The 25,556-nt window shown below is 40.7% G+C and overlaps 1 protein-coding gene across 2 annotated transcripts in view; it reads left to right on the plus strand.

Moving 5' to 3' along the window:
- Nucleotides 1-25,556, plus strand: part of LOC308394855 (protein sidekick-1-like) — a 292,631-nt gene that overhangs the window by 110,774 nt on the left and 156,301 nt on the right. The gene's annotated exons all lie outside the window — the stretch shown is intronic.

Here is a 25,556-nt window from a genome sequence, read left to right on the forward strand (position 1 = left end):
TTAATTTGGACGAACTAGGATAATGTACTCCTGTTAAGTTAATGGGGCTTTATTGAGAGTGGCTTAATGATAGTGGACTGCAATTATTTTGCTGCACACGACACTATCTGCATGAAGGTGTTTTCAGTCAAAGCATCCCTGCTGAAGTGTGCTCCCTGCTGCTGTACACGAAAATAAAAAAACAAAGAGGAGCCCTTGTTATAGTTACAGATTATTCCGTGATTATTTCAATAAAAATACATCTGCAGTAGATATGGAGCATCTGTGGCCAGGGGACAAGATTGTTAGTGCCTGAAACTTTTCTTTTGTGTTTGCTTATATCTTAGCGCTACCAACCAACCACATTTAAGCAGGTTTTATTGGCGTGCCGGTAAACAGTGAAGAAAAACGATCTGCAATCTTAAAAACACTAGCTACTGTGCGAGGAGGATTTAACCTTTAAAATTAGCAATAGGGAATCAGCGGTAGAGATTTTCTCAGCTTTATTAGAGCCTGACCAATTTATCAGCAGGCTGATATGTTCAGCTGATATTAGCTCATAACATTCATGTTATGAGTGTTGATACTGGATAATTTGTCCAACAGAGGGTACTCTGCACTTCCCTGTTGACAACACACAAACATAACAACAAGATGATACAAGCAGAGTCTGGCAGAGAGGAAATAAGTTAATAACAAGCAAATAAATAACTGTAGATATCAAATATAAGGCAAATTCGATTATTTGGTTTGTGTGTCTGAAAGAAAACAACATTGGCTGTTATCAGATATCAGAATATTTGATTGTTAAATCACCAAATATCTGTATAGGTGTTGATCTTAAAATTGGACAGAGCTTTTATCACTTCTCCTTATGTTGCTACTGCCACTATTATGTTTTTCATCAATTTCTGAACTAACTTTGAAACAAAAGCACACAACGACCCCAGGCACCTCTTTCTCTACATACCAGCTTCATGACCTTTAGTAACATCTCAAGTGCTCGTTGGGACATTAATGAGTCCAATTCTAGTCCCACAGACCTGCTGTGGAGGATGTATCCTCACATTAACCCTGAAAAGAGCTGGTTTATAAGATCTGACATGTGACTCCATGGTGACTTTAAAAGCCTGCTAGCATATGCGGAGTATACATTTAAATTTGGATTCTAATATCCATCTACTGTAAATCAACCCTGACAGCAATGAAAAGCTTTAAAGTATCAACCTTTTTGTCAGAACTGCTCCTGACACAAAGGTTAAGTACTATATTAATGCCTGGATATATTCTGGAAGCTCCATAGCCTACAGTACACCAATAGAGGGAAATATATAATTAATAGTAAAAGCCTAAGGTGAAGCTGAGGTGGGTGCTTGGATCGTAGAGTAAGCACTGATGTAACAGTTGCAGCAGTAGGTTAGCAGAGCATTTAAACAATGTGATGTGACAGTGAATAATCGGCTGCCCGATTTTATCATATCCACAAGCCTGAGGCCAATACAGAGCCTGCAGATGTCAAAATGGTCAAAGCCAGAAGGAATGTGTGGACACCTGACTATGGTTAGAGTTGGAGGTCACATCATCCAGAATGATCTCTACAGTGGGGATGATGATGATGATGTAAACTGTTTACCAGTGTAAACGGTACATGGTTACAGATGATGTTAAAACAGCTCTTTTTATAGCACATTGTATTTCACTTTATACAGCACATTTGTGGTGCACTTACAGTATATCAAAAATGAAGAAGCTTCAGGTGGTTTATATATATATGTGGTGATAATTGATTCCGAAAATATGGTTGTCATGGTTTTAACCGTACCTGCTTCAGGTGATACAATATATTTCCAGTTTCTTGGATCACAGGAACAATTTTTTATTCACTTTGTAATTATTGTAATGACTCGTGATTGCATTTTGTGTGTGTGTGTGTGTGTGTGTGTGGGGGGGGGGGGGGGGGGGGGGTTATCCTTGTTTTGTCTTTTATTACTTTTCTGTTCCATTATATCCAAATGGGCTGCAGTGTTTGAAATACAGTTCCAAGTTTGGCAGGTATACTCAGCTGAGCAGTCAACACAGAGATTACAGTGGCCAGTATTGGAAATGGTATATGTCGCTGAAGTAGCTCCAGTGGCTCCATTACTCTTTGCCATTTATCTTGATTAAGTTGAGGGGGGAAAAACTGATAAAACTTTCTGTCCTAAAATGCACAGTCAAGACATTTTATTACCAGGAAAACCCATAAAATTCATGAGTTTCCTCAGCTATTTATTGCAGACACAGTTTGCACTGAATTCCAGACTGCCTTCACTAAAGTAATAAGAAATTAAGGCATTTATATGAAATACAATGTAAGTGGCATTCTGTTAATAACAAGCCGCTGTGCTTTTTCAAATGGCAAAAGCTTGGCACTCAATGTAGGAGGCATTTTATTTAGACCATATTCCAATCTTATAAAGATGGAATGAGGTGTGTTGCCTCTAATAATTTGGTATGAATAGTTTCTATCTCAGTTATCTGTCTTGGATGCTGACAGCAGTCTCTCCAGTCCTCGAGAGAGTTAGATATGAGAAACAGAGAAACCAGTAGAAACTCTAGAGATTCATCTTTTTTTTTCTTTTTTTTTCATCTGATGCAGTTTTTGACTCCTCTAGTATAGCGGTGGATCAGAATAGTAAAATAAAAAAAGAGAGACAATCAGTCTTTTTGCTAAGTTAACAGATGATAACAGGCTTAGAGCATTTATTGGCAGCTGAGCTAGCCAAAATACACTGTAACCAATGCCCAGGACATTCCTGGTGCTAGCTAGCTGCCTGACTTTGGCCAGCAGTCTGTTTTAACAGATACAGGGCTATGAAACAAAGGTTTTTCTTAAATCATGATCAGTTCAATTCAATTAAATGTTATTAATGTAGCGCCAAATCACAACAACAGTCACCTCAAGTTGCTCTATATTTATATATTAGTGTAAAAAGCTCTATACTAATACAATCAGGCACCACTGTATAAGCAAACACTTGGAGACAGTGGGAAGGAAAAGCTCATTTTAAACAGGAAAGAATTAGCAACAACCAAGCTTAGAGAGGGCCAGCCATCTGCCATGACTGTTTGGGGATGAGGGGAGGGAGACAGGACAAAAGACAAGCCGTGGAAGTGAGACAGAGTAACATGTTTTCATTTATTTACACATGTAGCAGCTCTAAAATAGAAACACATAATCTAGATAAAATACACTCATTGTGTCACTTAGACATGTTTTTGTGATTGTGTTTTTTTGTAAATTGAGCGAAAAACATGTGGTTTCTTGTGATGATTGCAGGGTTTTAGCTAGAAAAGTTGTTTGAGCCAGCAGCAGCAATGGGTCAGGGATTTGGTACAATGTAATGCTGTGCTCGTTTCATGTAGCACTGTCCACCTGCTATGACGCTAATTGTTAATTGTGTGCTGGCTGAGACAGAACAGCGGGGCTACGTTTGTGCGCCTCGACACACACAGGATGAGGAGGGAGGCACCCTGGGAGCGAAACATCATATTAAATCATAACCTCATTTATATTCAGTGATGAATGATTTAGCTCAACCTTGAATAATGGACATAAGTGGACTGATTTCAGCTGAACACGTAAAATGAAATAAAGTCTGAACACTTTCCTGGTACTTTATTCTAGCAGTAGGTAATCTTAACTGTTATAGAAAAACTCTCCAGTGCACAGACCATAGCGGTCAACTTAGAATAGGCGGGCCAGCGCTCTCGTATTACAGCCATGTAATGATACCATTGAACATAAATTATCACTTATATTTCTGTCCTGGTTGCTTAATAGATCTTTAGCAAAAACCTATATCCACAAAGCAACAAATCCACACTCCTCTGAACCTTACAGAAGCACAGTAGGCCGCTCCCTTATTTCCCAAGAGGTCACCACAACGGATGGATCCACATGTTTGATTTGGCACCGATTTTAGGCCAGATGCCCTTCCTGATTCAACCCTCGCATTTTTCCTGGCCTGGGTCTGGCACTAGGAGTACACCAGCTTGTGAATCCCTGTGGTTGGGTTTGTCTCCTGCTGGACTTGAACCGGATATCTTTCACCATTATAAAGCACAGTTCTCTGTGATATCTATGCAGTACAAGTAGTAAAAACACAAATTATAGAGACTCTTCTCCCTGTTCACTGATAAGATGTATTTGTTTATTCCTATTAAGAGGTGGGTACACCCTTGGGAGCAGTTGTGTTGGCACTTTGTTTGGGCGGAGAAGATCTGATTGGTGTGAACCTTGGGAGCGAAGAGTCTCAAATTCAAGGTTTTCGCACCAGTATCTGTATCCATGGAAACAACATAAAAATGACAGCTAGTTCTGCCCCTTTGCAAAGTCTGAGCATGGTGAAATATTTTGTAAACAGAAATATTTTAAATAAAATTGCAACGTTTTCATTCGAATCATTTCATGGGTTTCTGGTGTTCCTGCTCTTCCAAAACAGAGTCGCCTATAATGTGACTAGGAAAAGTGGATCTCTCCACGCCATTATCAGGTATTAATATAATCTGGATAAAAACATTCAGCTCTGCATTGTGAATTGAAATATTCTGATTTGCTTGCAGCCCACATTCACATACTGAGATGAAGATTCATGCATAACACTTCCTTTGAACCCTCATAGAAAAGACTAATTTGCACCTTTCTTCACAGCTCCCCTCCTGTCTCTACAAGACACTCTTTCCCCCTCTCACATGTCTGTCCTCCTACTTTTCTGCCTCTAAATTATTCTTCATATTGCTTTGTTCCCTCAGTTGGCTGCCCTTCTCTCACTCTTTGCCTCTTTTATGGTCATTATCATGCTACAGGATATAGTGTTATACAGAACTCATAAACCTCTGTTTCTGAATAAACTGCTTAACGGCTGTGGTGCGTGCACGAACACACACACACACACACTCACACGCACACACACGCACACACACACACACACGCACACTGAAAATCTGTCTCTTCAGACCAATCTCAGTTGCGTCTACCTGGCACAAGCGTCTCTGTGTGCGCTCATGTGTGTCAGAGTGAGTGCAGTGAATATTTGCACAGCCCTACGTGTGTAACGGTGTGTGTGTGTGAGGTTACGCTGGCTGATCCTGCGGTCCGGTGAGACGGGGCCAGATGGTGCCTGGCGGTTGGCTGTCTTCGTGGTGACCAAGTTGATGATTTCGTTTATGAAGTTTATTGATCCGATATGCATCACTCCCAGAGTCCCCAGCCCCATCTCACTGTCTCTCTCTCTACCTCTCCCCTGCTCTCAATTTATGTCCATGTGCCTGCCCCTAACCCCACTCTGCATATCCAACACACACAAACAAACACACACACACACACACACACACACACACACACACACACACACACACACACACACACACACACACACACACACACACACACACACACACATCCTGTCTATGAACATTCCCAAACTCCCTAGCCTCAAAATACTGGCCAGCAAAGAACTTACAAGCTGTCACTTCCCACACACTCTGCTCTAATCTAATGGAGCCCCCACTCCCTGTCCTCCCCATCTCCACTCCATGCTGCTCTGCCATCTCTCTGATGTCCCACCCCTCTCCCTCTCCTTGCAAAATGTTTTTCCTGCCCTCATCCTCCTATTTTTAAACGGGCTCTAAACTTCAGACTTTTTTTTCTCTCTCAGCTGTCCAGCAGCAGTTAAAAAAACAACTTGGGGACAGTGCTCCCACCTCATCGCCGCAGACACTGATATATTGATATATATTTGAGCTGTGACCTGCTGCCCAGGTCGAGAGGAGAGAGCTGCTGTTTTTAATTAGCTCTGTGGCCTGTGGCAGATGGACGTGAAATGATTCTGATAGCCGGCAGCTTCAAGAGGACGGGCTGGACGAGGAGAATTAGAATTCGCCTTTGTTTTTCCATCAGGGACACATGAAGCCCGGATTGATCAAATAAAGGCAGTGATCTATGCAGAAGCATGCCAGGAAGGACAGTGAATATTTCAGCTTCTTGTTGCTGGGGAGTTGAGCGGTGTGGAGAGCAGTGATGTCACAAGCCATCAGTGTCAGAACTGGGCCTTATGGGAACTATTTCTCCTTATACCTGGCCTAAGCTGCCATACGCCGTGGTGGGGTATGTGTGAGTGTGTGCGTTTCTGAAAATTCATTCATTTTAATTTGTCAAACACTACTCTAACAGAAGGAACGATTCATTATTTCACCGCTCTCCGTCGCACGCACACACGTACGCACACATAATCAGCAGAGGTCTGAACAGAAGGAACTTTCTCGGTGTCTGAACTTTGCAAGCAGATGTTGTGTGTGTTTGTGTGTGAGAGCGTGCACACATATTCATGTGTATGGATGAGGCAAACAGCAAGATCAAGAGGAAAAGAGCATCATTTGGAGGGAGACTTAAAAGACACGTAGCCTTAGATCCCACCACATGTTGAAAAATGCAACCGGCCATTTGAAAGGTCTTCCATCCACGACAGTAGCACCGCAGTTGTTAATGAGTGCATTTCTCACGGCGTGCAAAAGGAAGCATCAAAGTGGCTGAGGAGAAGAAGAAGAAGAAGACATGAATAAAAAAAAAAGCTTGCAGGAAATGAATATGGAGTAAAGAGTTTAAGCTCAACTCAATCCATTGTGTCTGGAACTTAATCTCTGGAGCCACCAGAAGCTTAGATACTGTATGTGACTTTCTTCTCAATGATATGATTTAGTTACTTTTGGGATTACAAAGACATCCCAGACATGTAGGATTTAAAGACATGTGGCAGCACTACGACGAGCCATGTGCCAAATTTTTTCTGCATTTACGCATATACTGTATTCTACAATCCTCTTTTTGTCAGTCTTTGTTAAAGCTTTCATTTAATTTTTTATTACATAAACTTTCTTACAGAGCAAGTACAGTTGTGAGTCTTATCCAAGTTCTTGTACTTTCTTATTTTAATGTTTATATGGAGCACTGAGAAACTTTATTCATCTCCCAAATTTAGAGTGGGTTTATTAGACTTTCTGAAACCTTATACACTGCTCAAAGAAAGAAAGAAAAAAAAGGAACACTCTGAGAACACATCGTGTCTCAATGGAGAAAAAATCATGCTGGATATGTTGGGGGCGACTGTGGCTCAGGAAGCATATCTGTAACCGGAAGGTCGCCGGTGGCATTGTAAAGCACTTTGGGTGCCTTGAAAAGCGCTATATAAATCCAATCCATCCATCCATCCATCCATCCATTTGCTTCCGCTAATATATATATTGTTTAGTATTAAGCTTTGCTTGTTCCATATTCAGCTTTTCAGCAAAACGTGTTTGAGTCCATAAGAAAAGATTCATTCTTATATCTGGAGCAATAAATATATTTCAATAAATATTAACGTTAGCCCGCGACTTTGTTCCAGTTTTGAATTTTGGCCCACTGTGTATCTGAGTTTGACACCCCTGTTCTACAGCCCTGTCCAGCTGTCCTAGAGAAATTGCCTGTCTCCTGAACTTCTACCACGCTGTTGAGCCTGTGCTGGGAGAGACAGTAAACATTCTGCCAATGGCACGTATTGATGTGCTATCCTAAAGGGGCTGGACTACCTGAGCAACCTCTGTAGAGTCCAGGTATCGCCTCGTGCTACCAGTAGTGACACTGACCACAACCAAATGCAGTCAGAAAAGACGAGGAGGAAAAATAACCCCCTCTGTTAATTAACTGACCACATCAATATCCCAGAGGTTTTATTGATGTCGTGCTATACTATTATTTAAAAATGTTCCTTAATTTTTTTTTTGAGCAGTGTGTAATGTTCGTGTAACTTCAGTCATCCATCCATGGTAGCCTTAAATGAGTTGACCTCTCATCCAAGAGGTTACTTTATTTTAACTGCTGATGGAGAGTTGCAGGTACTTAAACCCCAGTGGTGTTGTCCCTTTGGAGGTGGTCCTGAGAATCATTGATCCATCCTGTCATCATGTGAGTTGTTAGGGTCACAAGAGCTTTGGTGTCAGTGTATAGAATACCGTCCTCTTCAATGATAGCTGCACAGTCAAGGCATACCTGTTCTTCTGTTATCCTGGTGTCATCCTCAATGAAGTTGATTTTTCTGTGAATAGATGTTCTACATCTTGGGTTTTGATGTTGAGGTGTCATCCACATACCTGATGCACTGGAAAAGTACTATCCCTCTGAAAGAGCTTAGAGCTTTACTTTTCACTTATACTCTGTGGATGTTTGTTGCTATGTGGGAACCTGGGGAAGCCATGGTACATGTATGCTTTTGCCTGGATAAACCCTTGTTCTATTTGAAGTATGTGGTAATGAAGCAAAGATTTAACAGGATGGAAATCAGGGGTGAAGTTGGTTCTCTGATGTGTAAGGAAATCTCACAGGAGTATTCTTCCTAGACACATGGTGCAGCATAGTAGTGCCAGCTCATCAGGATGAGGCGTAGCTTAAAAGAGGAAGGACACTCTTTCGAGGATCCCACTGTTCACATTTTGAACCGCTAGATGCTTCAAGAACGGAGTAAAGGATGTCGTCTTTGTGCACATGGGATGACAACCTTTGAACAGAGGTGGTGGTTTAAAGGCCAACTATAGATCCCTTTCCTGGCGATTCAAAACCCACTCACACCTTGATCCTGGCGACATTACGAACTCACACGATTGCAGGGTGGGGCACCATCTCACACAGAATTCACAATTTGGCTCAACCTAAAAACTCTCGTGATGACAGAGTTGGTCGTGTCACGGTGAGAGCCCCCAAATACTGTTCACATGTGCACAGAAGTAGCCCACGTGTTCCAGAAATCTGATTATGCTAGAATACTACTGTGTGTGTGTGTGTGTGTGTGTGTGTGTGTGTGTGTGTGTGTGTGTGTGTGTGTGTGTGTGCAGAGACACTGAGGGGAATTCACTGCATAATCTCTGCACTGTGCAAATTAATCCAAAATATACACAAAATCTAATCAGACATTTAAAGCAAATTTAGCAACAGAAAAAGAGCTGCTATAGTATTTCGCATGGTTATAGTATCTAAGCTCACCAGTCTGCCTCGCCTGACATGAGGGCTTCATGTATGTCTTCATTTGCTGTGTAATTTCTGCCTACATTTGATTCATGTGTGATAATGTTATGTATTAGTGAGGCAACTTCCCAGAAATGATTAGGTCGATAAAAGGCATTTGGTCTTGTTTTCCTTTTGGGAGCCATGCTGCTGTCCTCTTTCAGGAATTACAATAACCCTGCTCTGTTAATTGACAGCTCAAATAAGGCTTGTCAAGAGTAATTGCAGTCATTACAGTTCATTGACTTCTGAAATGGTACAATAGGAAATATAAACTGTACATAAGGAAACAAAGACAAGAGGTTGTGTTAAAGTTAATAGTTGTGCTGTCACTAATGGCAGTTAATGACATTGGTTAAAAGATAAACCACTGCATGATAGGAAAATGTGAAAATCTCTACGCTGATTAATGTTAGAGAAGAAGATAAAAGACAGAACATAAAACAATAGGGCCTCTTTCTTTGATGCCTGCCTGAACTTGATATTTTCCAATTTAGCTCTCTCCTCCTTTTCCTCCTGCTCTCTTCTTTTTCCCTTTCGTCTTTCCTTCCACTTCCATAATTGAATTGCTCCTTTGGTCCTCTAATGTGGCGGCAAATAACAAAATGAAAATTCTCTACTGTAAACTCTTCCATTTCCACTTCAGTATTTTACCACTCTCTTCAGTACAACATATATTTTTTCCCTGTTATTCTGTCTTTGTTTTGTTTCTCATTTTCAGTCTGTTTCACTCTGCCTCCCGCTTCTATTGGTGTTTGTTGATCCCACTTCACAGATAAAATATCAGCTCCTTCTCTTATGAGGCTAAAAATCTTTAAAGGGAATTCATGGGTAGATTTTATTCTTTATAGATTCCAGCAGAGGTCATTTTGGATTGGTAATATTTCAGTAACAAGGTATTTTTAGATTGTTTAGAGAGTCAATGCCTAAAACATATACTGTTTAAAACATGTGGACTGGGCCATAAGAGATGGGACTCACCAGACACCTCACAATATGTTATCCCAATAACGATCAAAACATTTTTTGCCAAGTTAAACTTTTAAGTTATCTCACTTCATTTATTTTGTTGCTGCAAAATGAGATAGTCAGTTGGCAGTTACGTTTAATATGTTTATAATAATACAGTAATTAACTCTGTAAATCAACAGAAATTGACATTTACACTGAGCTCAGCTTCCTGTTTTACAGGAATATAACCAGAATCCAACCAGCTCAGCCCGCTTAATTTGTGCTCAATTTCAACAAGAGGGTCGAGTCATCAGCTAGGACTAGCAAGGCTGGCAAGGTGTATCCATAAATGGAAGCACACCTGTTAATCAAAGCAGCTGTGGTCCTAATTTAACACCTTACCAGATGAGTTATAAAAATGGGAAGACTAACAATAGAAGCAAAAACTCCTTTTTGTATCGAGCTGTAAACATGCTTTGTAACATGGGGCTCTATGGGAAATAACTAACTTTTGGAGCCAACTTCAAGTGACCGTTAGAGGAAACTTTTTGGCACTTCTCTGTTGGCATCATTTTTCAGCCCCAGATGTTTGCTTGGCTTACAAGTGATTATTTACCTGCAGAGCTAATGGGCCTACCGCGTCCAACAATGTCTGAAGCAATTAATTGACCATTTACAGCAAATGGTTATGCAGTTACATTTTCCAGAATGACTTCTTCTAGCATAAATGTCATAACAGAGGTCATCTCAGCCTGGTTTCATGAATATGCAATGAGTTCAGTGGTCTTCTCTTCAGTTACCAGGTATGAGTGGCAAATCTTTGGGTTGTGATACACACGTATAACAGGAGATTAACAGCGTGAAAGTGCAGAAACTATGAGACGCAGTCGCATAAAAATGGAGCAGAATCTCAGAGAGTTGTTTCCAGCATTGTGTGGACTCGCTGAAGAACTGAGGTTGTTTTAAAATGACTGCTAGTAGCTACTTTATTAGCAACACCCTTCTGTTAGTATAGTGAAAAACACAGGGTCACTTATCATTAAATCCTTGTGTAATATCTGGAGGTTTAAGTAATTAATGAAGGTGTCCTTGCTGTGCCAGGTGTGCAAGGTTTCATAGATATGCGAGTGTTACGTTGTTGGTCTGAGCAGAGGGAAACACGCCTGAACATAATCCATAAACATGAAGGCTGCTTCCGCCTCTGCAATCTGCTCCATCTCCGTGTTTCCATTTATTTTTATTATTTCTTTATTACCTCTTGCCGTTGTTTGCACCATGACTACTGTGCGGCCTCAGCTTCCGTCTTCATACCTCAGCAGCAGGTCTGAGCCTGTATGTGATTATAGGTCAGTTCAGGCCTGATTTTTAATGTGTTGAGGGAGATTGGGGTTTGATTTAGAGACAGGCAGAGGTAACAGATCACTTTGTGTGGAGCTGTACTGATGAGGGCTAGGTATAAATTTGCAAGTAGACAAGCATGGTAGACGCTGATTTTTTAATGGATATGCCCCTGGGATAAAATCCTGCGAATATGCATATACAGAAATAAGATTGTAAGATATTTCTATGTATAATTATATATAAGTGCCAACACAGAAAAATGTAAATATTTCTTTATTAAAAAGAAAACATTGTGACTCATAATTTGTTTGGTTTTGTACTCAGGACTCCTCCTGAGGACAGCTGTGTCATTTCAGATGATTTCAATGTGGTTAAAATGCTTTTGAACAAAATTCAATATTTACTATAAAGAATTCCAACAAATTCAGTTGTCATGTCAAGATATGTGAATACCAAAAATGAAGTGGCTGTGCTATTCTTGCAGATTGCACCCAGGCTCTCTCTCGAATCATCAACTGCAGCTGATCGGTGACTCAGTCATAAAACAAAGCTTCTGTGCTGGCGTTTCTTAAGAACTTCAGGTCACCAAATGACACTCATGTATCATGTAGATGATATAAGCAGAAGTCTTCTTGAGTCACCTAAAATATCTATTTTAAGCACATTATGTGTACACGGTTATTATTATAACACACACACACACACACACACACACACACACACACACACACACACACACACACACACATATATATATATATATATACATACACACACATAGGGCTGCTCAATTAATCGAATTTTAATCACGATTACGATCTGGGCTTTCAACGATCATTAAAAATGACTGAGCCGATTATTAGCCCCTCCCTCATTTATCCGCGACACCTTAAAGGCCGGTCCGTGAAAATATTGTCGCGCATAAACCGTCCGTGGCGCAAAAAAGGTTGGAGACCGCTGATTAAGAGGACCCGAGGGAAGCTCGGAAAGCTAAGCAGAAGTTATTTGGAGAGGAGAGTGACTGCTGTTGGTTGAAAAGAGAGGTTAAAAACAACTTCAGTGGTGTTGCACACTATTTTATATTATTTTTTAAAGTCATTGTTAACCCTTTAAAGCCGGTCAGAGCAGCATGCTCCGTTTTGTGTAACTATTTTTAAATCCCCGTAGAACCGGAACCGTGTAAGCTAGCGCAATAACCCGGAGGAGTTGTACTTACATCTGATGCCATCAGCTTGTCCTCGGTCACGGTTTCCTTCCACATAAAGCTTTGCAAAAATTGCATAAAAAGCTCTTGCAGGAACAAAAACATAATATTCCAGAAACACGCTTTGCCGATCCGATCAGCTGTTCGTAACACTTCCCACAGTTAAACAGACGTCAGCGCGAACTGTCGCATGTCCGCCATTTCCTGCCCAAAACCGGAAGTGACGTCATTTTCGCGGAAATTGTAGTTTTTTTTACTTGTAGGCCTTAAAAACCTATACTGGTCATGTTTGACTTTTCTGAATAGTTGCTGGGATGCTTACAACTCGAATTGCACTGCTGGAAATAGTTTATTTTGATGCACATGCTGTTTTCTTTGCAAATTTGCATCATAGGATTGTTTTTTTTTGTTTTTCCTGCAGTATATAAAAATTGGTGTATCTCCAAAATAAAACTATGAAGACACCCAAAATAAATTTCCTGTTGTTGTAAACTATTTTTTGGAACTTTTTTGTATTTAAAGTTTTGAAGGATAAACCTCTTAAATTTCTCCAAGTAGAAATATATGTAAAAAAAAAACAAAAATGATTTTCAATTTTTTTTGTAGTTTATTGCACTTTTTTGCAATTAATGTAGTTACTATGGACTTAATGCATACATATTATTAAAATATGGGCTATAACAGTTGCATAGCAAATTGAAATGCTCCCACAAATGGCACTACAACATGTAAAAATATAATATAAGCTCTGGCGGACTTGGTTCTATAGTAGGTCTTAAAGGGTTAAATAAATATCGTCAAATAATCGAGATCTCAATTTCAGTGAAAATAATCGTGATTATCATTTTTGCCATAATCGAGCAGCCCTATATATATATATCCATCCACCAAGGCTGGAGACGGAGCAATACTGGAAGAGCATATGGGAGAAGGATGCAACCCATAACGGCAATGCTCAGTGGCTAGAGGATCTGAGGGCAGACCACAGCGACCTCCCTGAACAGGGTCCAGTAACCATCACAGTGGCAGATATCCAAGAAAGGGTCTCCAGTATGAAGAGTTGGACAGCACCAGGGCCCGACATGGTTCACGCCTACTGGCCGAAGAAGCTGACTGCACTCCACGAGCGTCTGGCAGCACAAATGAACCAGCTGCTAGTTAACGAGAGACACCCGGAATGGCTAACTGAAGGCCGGACGGTCCTGATCCCCAAGGACCCCAAGAAGGGACCGGTCCCCTCCAACTACCGACCAATAACCTGCCTCAGTACTACATGGAAGCTCCTGTCAGGCATCATATCGGCTAAGATGAACAGGCACATGGGTCAATACATGAGCGGGACACAGAAAGGAATTGGCAAGAATACCAGAGGCGCAAAACACCAGTTACTGGTAGACAGAACAATCAGCTGAGACTGCAAGACCAGACTGACCAACCTGTGCACTGCCTGGATTGATTACAAGAAGGCCTATGACTCAATGCCCCACAGCTGGATACTGGAATGCCTAGAATTGTACAAGATCAATGGGACCCTAAGAGCCTTCATCGGGAACTCAATGGGGATGTGGCGTACAACACTAGAGGCCAACTCCAAGCCCATAGCACAAGTCACCATCAAGTGCGGGATCTACCAAGGAGATGCTCTGTCCCCACTGCTGTTCTGCATAGGCCTGAACCCCCTCAGTGAGATCATTATCAGAACTGAGGGGATTGAACTACCAGAAGGCAACATTGCAGACATAGAGGACAGTTACAAGTACTTGGGGATCCCGCAGGCGAATGGGAACCATGAAGAGGCCGCTAGAAAAGCTGCAACCACCAAGTACCTGCAGAGGGTCAGGCAAGTCCTGAGGAGTCAGCTGAATGGTAAGAACAAGATCCGGGCCATCAACATGTACGCCCTGCCCGTGATCAGGTACCCTGCTGGGGTAATAGGCTGGCCAAAGGAGGAGATAGAAGCCACTGACATAAAGACAAGAAAGCTCCTTACCATGCATGGAGGGTTTCACCCCAAGTCCAGCACCCTGAGGCTGTACGCTAAGTGGAAGGAAGGGGGCCGGGGACTGGTGAGTGTCAGCACCACAGTCCAGGATGAGACAACGAACATCTCAGAATACATTGGGAAGATGGCCCCAACTGACCGAGTGCTCAGTGAATACCTCAGGCAGCAGAAACCCAAGAAAGAGGAGGGAGACGAGGAACCATCATGGAAGGACAGGCCCCTGCACGGTATGTACCACCGGCAGATAGAGGAGGTGGCTGATATCCAGAAATCCTACCAGTGGCTGGACAAAGCTGGACTGAAAGACAGCACAAAGGCATTAATCATGGCAGCACAAGAACAAGCTCTGAGCACAAGATCCATAGAGGCTGGGGTCTATCACACCAGGCAAGACCCCAGGTGCAGGCTGTGTAAAGATGCTCCAGAGACAATCCAGCACATAACAGCAGGGTGCAAGATGCTAGCAGGCAAGGCATACATGGAACGCCATAACCAAGTGGCCGGCATAGTGTACAGGAACATCTGTGCCGAGTATAACCTGGAAGTCCCGAGGTCAAAATGGGAGATGCCCCCAAGGGTGGTGGAGAATGACCGAGCTAAGATCCTGTGGGACTTCCAGATACAGACGGACAAAATGGTGGTGGCTAACCAACCGGACATAGTGGTGGTAGACAAACAGAAGAAGACGGCCGTAGTGATCGATGTAGCGGTTCCGAATGACAGCAATATCAGGAAGAAGGAACACGAGAAGCTGGAGAAATACCAAGGGCTCAGAGAAGAGCTCGAGAGGATGTGGAGGGTGAAGGTAACGGTGGTCCCCGTGGTAATCGGAGCACTAGGTGCGGTGACTCCCAAGCTAGGCGAGTGGCTCCAGCAGATCCCGGGAACAACATCGGAGATCTCTGTCCAGAAGAGCGCAGTCCTGGGAACAGCTAAGATACTGCGCAGGACCCTCAAGCTCCCAGGCCTCTGGTAGAGGACCCGAGCTTGAAGGATAAACCGCCCGCAGGGGCGTGCTGGGTGTTTTTTTTGCTGACTGACTTTACATGTATTCCAGGCAATGGCAGGAGAATAGAGGCGGGACATTGTCTGAAGTTGTTCTTTTCTCACATGTAGCACACACAGCAGGGAATAGTGCAATTTAGAAATGTTCTTACTTCTGGAAATACTCTGTGTGGTTTAAATGAGGGAACTGCCTTGGTAGTATGGTAAAGTAATGCATTAAGTGTTACCACCAAATTAAAGCTATTTTTATACACAGTCCCCATTTTTCAGAGGCTCAAAAGTAATTTGTCAATTGACTGACAAGCTTTTCAGGGCCACGGAGGTCTGTTCCCTCATTATTTCATGACATATCAAGCAGGTAAAAGTTTTGCATTAGATAGCTTTTCGTTGGAACTGTCAATATGAGGTCTGAAGAGATGTTAATGGAAGTAAGGGAGGAAAAGGAATTAAACAAAATAAACCTATCAGGAGAAGACCAAAAACTTTTGGAGTGGCCAGATCAACGATATGGTGCATTTTATAAAGGAGGAAGCAGAGGACAGCTGAAGTGGATGATTACATAATTATGTCCACTGTTAAGACAAACAATTTCACAATATCCAGCCAAGAACATTAAAAGGGAATCGTAGATCTACCATCAAGAGATGCCTTTATGACTACAAAGGTTTTACAATAAGGTGTGAACCACTGGTTACGCTCAAGAACAGGAAAGCCAAAAGAGCCTGCGCAATTCTGGAAAATGTCTTGACAGATGAAACCAAGACTAGCCTTTACCACTATAATAATTAGAAAGAATTATGGAGAAAGAGTGAAACAGCTAATAATCTAAAGCATATCACGTTATCTCTCAAACATGGTGGTGGCAGTGTTTTACGATACGTGTATGTATCGCTGCCGGTGGAACTGGGTCACCAGTAGGGATGTGTATTGATAAGATTTTCACGATTCCGATTCCATTTTCGATTCTGTTTAATGATTCGATTCGTTATCGATTCTCTTATCAATTCTTATTTCTAAAAAAGGAGAACACTAAGGTCGCATAGCTTAGAACTTTGTTTTACATCTTCTCCTTGAACAAGATAGAAATTTAGGAGTAACATGGCCTTACAAACCCAACACTGAGATCTTAAGAGATCCAGCCTACGGCTCTTCAATGGGATGTCACAGGGTCCCCGGGGAAAAAAAATTGTAAATGTAAAATAATAAAATAAATATTCTTCTGTCGCAATAACAAAGTATAACATAAATTATTCTGTAGCAATTAGAATAGAATAGAATAGAATAGAATTCAACTTTATTGTCATTGCACATGCACAGGTACAGGGCAACGAAATGCAGTTTGCATCCATCCAGAAGTGCTTTAGTGATATAGATATATTACAATATATATTAGCAATAATATAGATATGTGAGTATATTACAGAAATGGGTCTATTATGGTATGTTATAATGTACACGGTATGAAGTATGTTGTGAATATTCTATAACTATAAGTATGTACAGGCTGTAGTGAGTACAAGCTATGTACAGGATATGAACAGGATATAAATATGAAAAACTATACATTACACGAGAATATCCAGTAATGTCCCTGCCTACAATTAAACACATTCACTTACCGAAAATTGGGGTATCTGCTGTGGTAAATGGGTGCAAACCTTTTACCACAAACTTAGTCACTGCTCGGTGACATTCGTCTATCCTGGCCTGAAAGGAGATGCTACCGGTAGACTGCAGCGAGAACTGCCAGCATCTGAGCCAGACTCTGTCTCTCTCATCATGGTCACCTAAATGCACAGTAATGGCAGGTTTTGTAATAAGGCAGATCGCGCTAACATAATATGCACTGTTAGTTGATTATTTACCTGCCGCATTAACGGGAGAGGACGTGCAAACGTTACTGCTGCTGCTGCTGGGTTGAGATTCACGAGTCCGGAGCGGAATTAAAAACATGACATTCATTTAAGGTCATCACGTGTTTTGTGAGCAAATGCTTTTGCATATTCGTCGTGTTTCCTCCCTTAAATGAAATATCTACTTTGCAAGTATTGCAAGTTGCCCTGTTGTCATCCGTTCTCGTAAAGTATAACCAAACCTTTGAGGGTTTGAGCCGCTTAGGCGCCGTGTTTCCTGCCAGATAAATGACGCTCCGCAACGTGGTGACGTCATTCGGGGCGACTGGAATCGATAAGGGAATCGTTTGCAAAAATGGCAAACAATTCCAAGGAATTGAAACAGGGGTTTCAATACCCATCCCTAGTCACCAGTGATGTGAGTGCGGATAGAAGGAGGGGGATGAATTTTGAAGCGTATAGGGCTATATTCTCTGCTCATATTCACACACAGTTCAAATGAATAATGATCCAAAGTGTACTGCAAAAGCAACTCATGAGTTTCTCAAGGTGAAGAAATTGGATTTTCTTTAGTGGCTAATATAGTCACATGATCTCAACCCAACAGAGCATAGTTTTCAGTTATTAAATACCAAACTGAATAAAGAAAGACCCACGAGCAAGCAGCACCTGAAGGCAGCTACAGTAAAGACTGGTAGAGGATCTCGAGGGAGGAAACATAGCATTTGAGGATGTCCAGGGTTTCTAGACTTCAGGCAGTCGTTGACTACAAAGGATTTTCTTCCAAATATCAAAAACAGTCCTTATGTTCGATTTTCCAGTTACTTTGAAAATGGGGTACTGTGTATAAAAATAGCTGTAATTCTTAAACAGTTAATGCCACAGTTTTCTTAAACCTCTTGAATTAAAGCTAAAAGTCTGCTTTTCAGTCACATACTGATCATTGATTGGTGGTGCAATCAAAATGACAGAAAAATGGGTCATTGTCCAAACGACACGATCCATGCTCAGCTATTACCTGCTCTGTTCTCAAATAGACACAATCAGACATCACCTGGACTTAGTTTGCTGTCAGGTTAAAGACCGTTTAGCATCCATTCTCTCTTTGTGTGAGTTGGGTTTTCAAATGCTCCACTGTCAGATACAGCCTACACAGCAAATTCAAAAGTGTTAAATGTTTTGGTGTTAATGGTCTTCTTGCAAAAGTAGAGTTAATTTTACTCTAAGCAGAGTCACATTCTTTTAATGTAACTCTGAGGTGTAAAATGATAGTAGTTAAAATCGAGTGTTAAAAATGAGTGTTTCTCTGTCAAATCTGGAGGTGTTACAATGGAAACATTAACTCTTGACCTCTTAACTCTGAACTCCTAGAGGGGCTATGACACCAACAGAGTAAATTCAGACTCCGCCCCCAGCACGGCTCCAATCGAAGCTGAAGTGAAGCCGTTTCAGAACATTTTGCTCTACATATTTGAGTTGTTTGCCATGCTTGGTAAGTCATTTTTTCAAAGATTGTTTCAATTATTATTATGAGCTTTTACTTCTGTGGCTCTTTGGAGTTGAGACAAAGCTGTGTGAAAGGCATTAGCCATGTTGCTCGGTGATAGCATAATATTCTGTTTTAGCTAGCTGAAAGGTATTGTTTGCGGGCAAATACCACAGCCTTGAAAAAAAGCTTGCATGTGAATTTTCAGTCAAACTTTTGGTCAAATACACCTAAAACAATGTCTAGAATGTGAAATGTTGGTATAATGGTGCTACTTGAAGCCTGAAACCGATCGCCCATAAAAAATAAAATAAAAAAATAAATAAATTTTTAAAAAAAACACGAGCAAACAGCAGTAGCAGACTTCCTGACTGGATTCTACGTTAGCATAGATCCCTCCAGAGTTTTGTGGACACGGTTTAGGTAAAAATTAAAAAGGTTGAGGTTTTACATTTAGTTCAGTATTACCTGTTGCCTGTGTCTTTGTCTTTTGGGAAAATACTTTACACAACTAATGGCTCAAAAAGGATTCCTTTTTTTTTTTTTTTTTTAACTGTGCTGCAATTGTTTACTGGATTATTTGTGCCATTAATTAGTGTCAACTAATTTTTATTCAATCTCCGCACAGGATATGCTTGTGAAGATGGAATATGGGGGAGAGCAGAAGTGCGTTGAAGTTCCACAAAGGGATGAATGAAGGACATGCATATTGTATTGAAGAAATAAGTGATGAGAATGCTGTTATTTGCATTTACCATGTCAGACCTTTTGATAAACAAAATTCTAATGAAAGTGAGAACATGTATACTGTTACATCTTTCAGAAAATGTTTTGAAATTGTGCTGCACAGTTCAGAATAAATGTTTTTCAAAAACCATTGCATCTTTTTAGTAAATGTTTATTTCCAAAAGAAATTTCTAGAAGTTCAGAACAGTAAAATTCCCGCTTTTTAGAATGAATTAGAAGATAACTCTTACGTAGTTAAACTAAAATACTCTTTGAGAGTTAATATATAAACTCTTAACACAAAGTGTTAAATTATCAACTCCAGACAGATTTGGTGTTTAACACTAAATCAGAGTTAACGTACCAACTCTCCAAAAAGAGTTAAATTAACACTCTCTGGTGTGGACCCATATAGACACTTTAATAGTGTTAAAATCAAATCCGACAGTGTTGATTTGGACATGCTGGATTTGCTGTGTAGAAATGTTCACACACATAACTGTCCAAGTGTTGTTTTGGAGAGATCTGTGTGTGTCTCTTTCATGAAAGCTTATCAGAGGGCAATACAGACCGCCAAAAACTCCTATTTTTCACAACCTATTGCTGTTAATTCACATAACCCTCATGTTCTGTATAATACCATTAATTCTGTACTGAATTCAGAGGATCATGTTCTTTTGCAATCTTCTGAGGTTATGTGTAATAAGTTTCTTAATTTCCTTGTGGATAAGGTTGCCAGTTTGAGACCCTCCACTTTATCTTCTGTTGGCCCGGCTGTGCATGTTCCCTGTTTAAATTTGCTTTTTGCTTTCCAACCAATTGTTCTACCTGAACTAGAGAAGCTTGTGTTAACTGCTAACCTATGTGGTTCTCCGAATGATGTCGCTCATCCCCGTTTCCTAAAAAAAGTGTGTCCTACTGTTGGACCACATATTCTGAACCTAATTAATACCAGCCTCTTGTCAGGTCAAGTACCAAGCGGGTTTAAGCATGCAGTTATTCACCCCTTACTTAAGAAGCCAGGCTCAGATATTTCAGTAATGTCAAACTTTAGACCCATCTCTAAACTTCCTTTTCTGAGTAAGATCTTGGAAAAGGTTGCTCACACTCAGCTGATGGATTATCTAAACAACTCTCAAATGTTTGAAGTTTTTCAGTCCGGCTTTAAGCCGTTTCATAGCACAGAGACAGCTCTCATAAAGGTTATGAACGATATCCTGGTAGCGACAGACTGTGGTAAACATGTAGTGCTTATACTACTAGATATGACTGCTGCATTTGACACAGTGGATCACGACCTGCTGATCTCTGGATTACAGCTTTGTGTGGGCATTTCTGGCTTGGCACTCCTGTGGATAAAATCAAATCTCTCAAACAGGAGCTTCTGTGTTAAGTTGGGCTCGTCATCGTCCTCTGTGGCCCCTCTGCCATGGGGTGTACCACAGGGATCTATTCTTGGGCCATTACTGTTTGCATTGTATCTCCTGCCACTGGGTGCGATCTTTCGTAAACACAAAGTTTCATTTCATCTATATGCTGATGATTGCCAGCTTTATTTTCCTTTCAGTCATTCTGATACTTCCCCAATTAGACTCCTGCTTGATTGCCTTAGTGATGTTAAGTCATGGATGGCTCAAAACCTTTTAAATTTTAATGAACGTAAAACGAAAGCAATTCTGTTTGGCCCGAATCGTTCCTCTGACATCCCTGATGTTGACCTTGCTGCTCTGACCCCTCACCTGAAGAGCTCGATTACCAATCTTGGGTTAAAAATCGACTCTGCACTTACCTTTGATGGTCACGTGAATGGGGTGGTGAAATCGTCATTCTATCAACTCAGGCGTCTGTCGAAGGTTAAACCTTTTCTTTCAAGGCGTGACTTGGAGACTGTTATCCACGCTTTTATAACCTCACGCTTGGATTATTGCAACTCCCTTTTAATAGGGGTTGGACTGGGCACTCTGACACGCCTGCAACTAGTACAGAATAGAGATGGACTGATCCGATATTACGTATCGGTATCGGTCCGATACTGACCTAAATTACTGGATCGGATATCGGAGAAAAATAAAAAATGTAATCCGATCCATTAAATATCACGAAAGCACCTCACAAAACTTGCAACACGCCGTAACTCACCTCAGAACGTTAGCACGTCGGAGCAGTATGCACCACGTGATAGAGCGGCTGTGGCATGCGGGACCTGTTGGTGGTCTGGATAGCATGTGGAGCTTCGCTAGCAACCCGGCATTTCATCTCCGACAAAGTTATCCCGAGAGAAGTAAAGCAAGTGTGTAAGTCCATCTCTGAATGTTTGTAAAGCATTCCTGCGTTAAGCTTAACAAGCGATATATGGAGCGACTGCCTCTCCTGCTGCTACTTCAATCATGAAACTGCTTAATGATCAGCTGATCGGCTTTTCTGTCGCGAGTCCGTGTCTCTAGTTTGCTTTTGGCCCACTTTGCACCAGAAAGAGGAAACCAGCGGCTGAACAACAGCAGCACGTTTAAGCTTGATCAGCTATTGTTAGAATGTATTTAATATTAATTTCTACTCGAGGATCTTTTTCTATGTAGCTGACGCTGGTAACTGTGCAGGGGCGGATCTAGCAAAGTTTAGCCAGGGGGGCCGATAGGGTATTAACAGGGAAAAGGGGGCACAAAGACATACTTTTCTTTCTTATTCTCATTTAAAATGTCTAGCTTTTAATAAATAATTATCTGACACCCAAAGTTTTAATTTGATGTAAAATGAATAGAAGTCAATTACTGTATATAGCAACTATTAAGTCTAATATATATACCCTAGTAAGCTATAGTACTTTTTCCTTTGGGAAGGTACCATCTGTGCAGTCTGCAATTTTGTTGAAGAAAGATGTTGAATCTATTTAATATTTCTTGAAAAATAATTGATTTCTGTGCTTTTTTTTTTCACACTGCATCAAATTAAGGTTGATTACGTTGATTAAGCATCATGAGGTGGAGCGTGAGGGGTGGTTCCCTATTTTTTATTTATTTATTTTTGTTGTTGCTGGGAGTTGGAACCCTATTAGTTAGGTTGCTTAATATTTATGCTAAGTACTCTTTAAAATACCAGAATAGGGAGGATGGTGTAGGTTTAAGTTTATTAGATTGATCAGTATTGCTGAACTATGAAATTTTTTTTTGCATACAGGTATAACAGAATAGCTTTAGTGTAGTTGTTGTTTTAAACTTGAGTATGAACTTATACAAAATGCAGCAAGATATTTAAAAAACAGTTTTGTTGATTAAAAAACACTATATCGGATTCATATCGGTATCGGCAGATATCCAAATTTATGATATCGGTATCGGACATAAAAAAGTGGTATCGTGCCATCTCTAGTACAGAATGCTGCGGCACGGTTTTTATCTGGTAAAAGGAAATTTGAGCACATTACTCCGGTCCTGGCCTCCCTGCACTGGCTTCCAATTGAATTTAGGATTCATTTTACAGTTCTTTTATTGGTTTTTAAATCTTTAAATGGTCTGGCACCTGCGTATCTGTCTGATTTGCTGAAGCCCTATGTCCCCACTTGTTCGCTCCGGTCAGCTGAGCAGCTGTTGCTCTCAGTCCCCAAATCACGGCTGAAACTGAGAGGAGACCGAGCGATCTCTATCGTGGCCCCTAAGCTTTGGAATAATCTTCCTCTTCACATTAGGCAATCGACATCAGTGCTGACTTTTAAGTCCAGATTGAAAACGCATTTTTATTCACTGGCTTTTGACTCAGTGGTTGACTGACTTGTATTTACTTGTATTTTATTGTTTTCGCTATGTTTATTATTTTATCGTATTTATTATTCTTATGGTATCTATTATGTTTCTATTGTTCAGCACTTTGGTCACCCTTGTGTGTTTTTAAAGTGCTATATAAATAAACGATGATGATGATGATGATGATGATGAAAACTGCATGATAGGAAGATGTCAAAGCAAGGTTGTTGTTTTTTTTATAAGCACAGTTTTGTACAAAAAGTATCATAATTGTGCTGAGGTGTCTAATCAGCGTACCAACACAGTTCAAACATGTCTTTTAGTGCTATTTGGTGCCAGGTACCAAACATTTGCAGATTTTTTTAATGATTTTCTTTTAGTGGCCAAGAAAAATAACATAAAAACTGCCTTTGCTCTTGCTCTGTGTGTTTGAGCATGGTGGAAAAATGCATCCCCTGATTATTTTTATTTACATAAAGCATACATGTGCCTGCTGCAGCTAATCATCTGTCCACATTTGCAATCAGCCGTGTAAATAATTGGAGGAAGGATTTTCTAACCACAGACTTAATGACAATTAGTCTGTCGCCACTTTATAACTGATATCAGCTTCTCTTTATGCGCCCAATTTAGGACCAGTGTTTACTCATACGGTACAAAAAGACTGGCTGATGGTTAAAAAAAAGTCCATAGGCAAATTGGTTCCACTAGTACACTATTACCCATAAATGTTGCAGTAAAGAAACAAGATGGCTTGGTTAATTTTTAATGTTATCACTGTACTGCATGGGGGTGGGGGAGTGACACGTGTGGCAATGGGAGATGGGGAACAAGGGGTTGCTTTAATTGCATTGCATTTTCTGGTGATATTATTCATTGTCAAGGTGCAGTCAGAAAGAATTGCATTATGAAGACAGCACTTTAGGGCCTGCTGTCGAACTATGAATATTCATCGCTTATTCTGCCAAAAGCAATTTGTTGTCGCTGTGTTTAAAACCATTGATGTGCTTTCCAAGTCTGGAGGCTAGAAGCAGACTTGCACATGTGCCACGAGGTAAAATGTTATGTTTCTAATAAAATGCATTTTCTCTCCTATCTTGATGTAGAATAAGAGATATTTTGAGTCAATAGTGCCATTATTTGCAGATCCCAGCCAGCAGTCAGACGTATGCGTTGTTTGCTGAGATAGCAGCCTCGGTGTCTGTGTCAGGTGAATTAGAGATTCCCCTCATCTGTCCTTAACTTGGGTCGCTTACTTTGAAGTGTGCTCCAAATTTGCCGTCTTCTACCAGTCACATTTCTCAAATAACCGAGGTACTAAGAAAACTTTTTAAAAGCAGAAAATAGAAAAGACATTAACTCCGAGGCTCTGCTTAATGACTTTCCCAAATGACAGAGGCTTACTCTGCCTTGTACACTGAAGGGAGGGAAAGGGAGGGAAACGAAGATGAGGAGGGCTAAGAACAAAAAGCTTCCTAAACTGCAGGAGTCCGACACAGATGATTGCTTTGCAATTGCAAACTATGTAACTGTTAACTGCTCTTTTTTTATTTTCCTTTAAAATAGTTTAATCATATCAAACAAATCACAGTTTCTTTTTTCCCCAGTACTATTAAACTAATACTTTATGTACTGTAACAAGCCCTATTAGAGTGTTGTTTACAGTATTAAAATGCCATCTGGATCTGAAGGTCTAGGTAAAGCAGAACATATGCTAATTCAAGGTGTAAACACATGCACCAAACATTGCCATAGATCTGTGACTGAATTTACAAAACAGTTGTTTTTTTTATTTCAGCCACAGTAATCTGCAGTATATGTATGCTGTTCGTACTGTGTGTTCAGATTTGTGAAGAGGTACTCGCGGTGTACAACCATCATGACTCATTGTGAAGTTCGCCCTGCTCTCAGTTTCACAGAGGCTCTCTGCATGATCAGGGTACACTAGTAGGATTCACAGCAGCCGCAGACACTTTTTCTGTGTGGAAATACTACCTGTCTGTCATTTCATGCGCCTCCTGTGAAACACAACCCGCTCCCAAATGGAAAGCAAACATGCTGTTTTATATTGCTTCAAATTACCCCCCAAACTATCATGTTTGTTTTTAGCCGAGCTGAAATACACACTGAAATACACTGAACTATAACGTAGAATCTGCTGTCCTCTTTAAAAAATATACATATTTTTTTTTAAAT

Source organism: Rhamphochromis sp. 'chilingali' (genome assembly GCF_963969265.1).
Source record: "Rhamphochromis sp. 'chilingali' genome assembly, chromosome: 4".
Lineage (NCBI taxonomy): Eukaryota > Metazoa > Chordata > Actinopteri > Cichliformes > Cichlidae > Rhamphochromis > Rhamphochromis sp. 'chilingali'.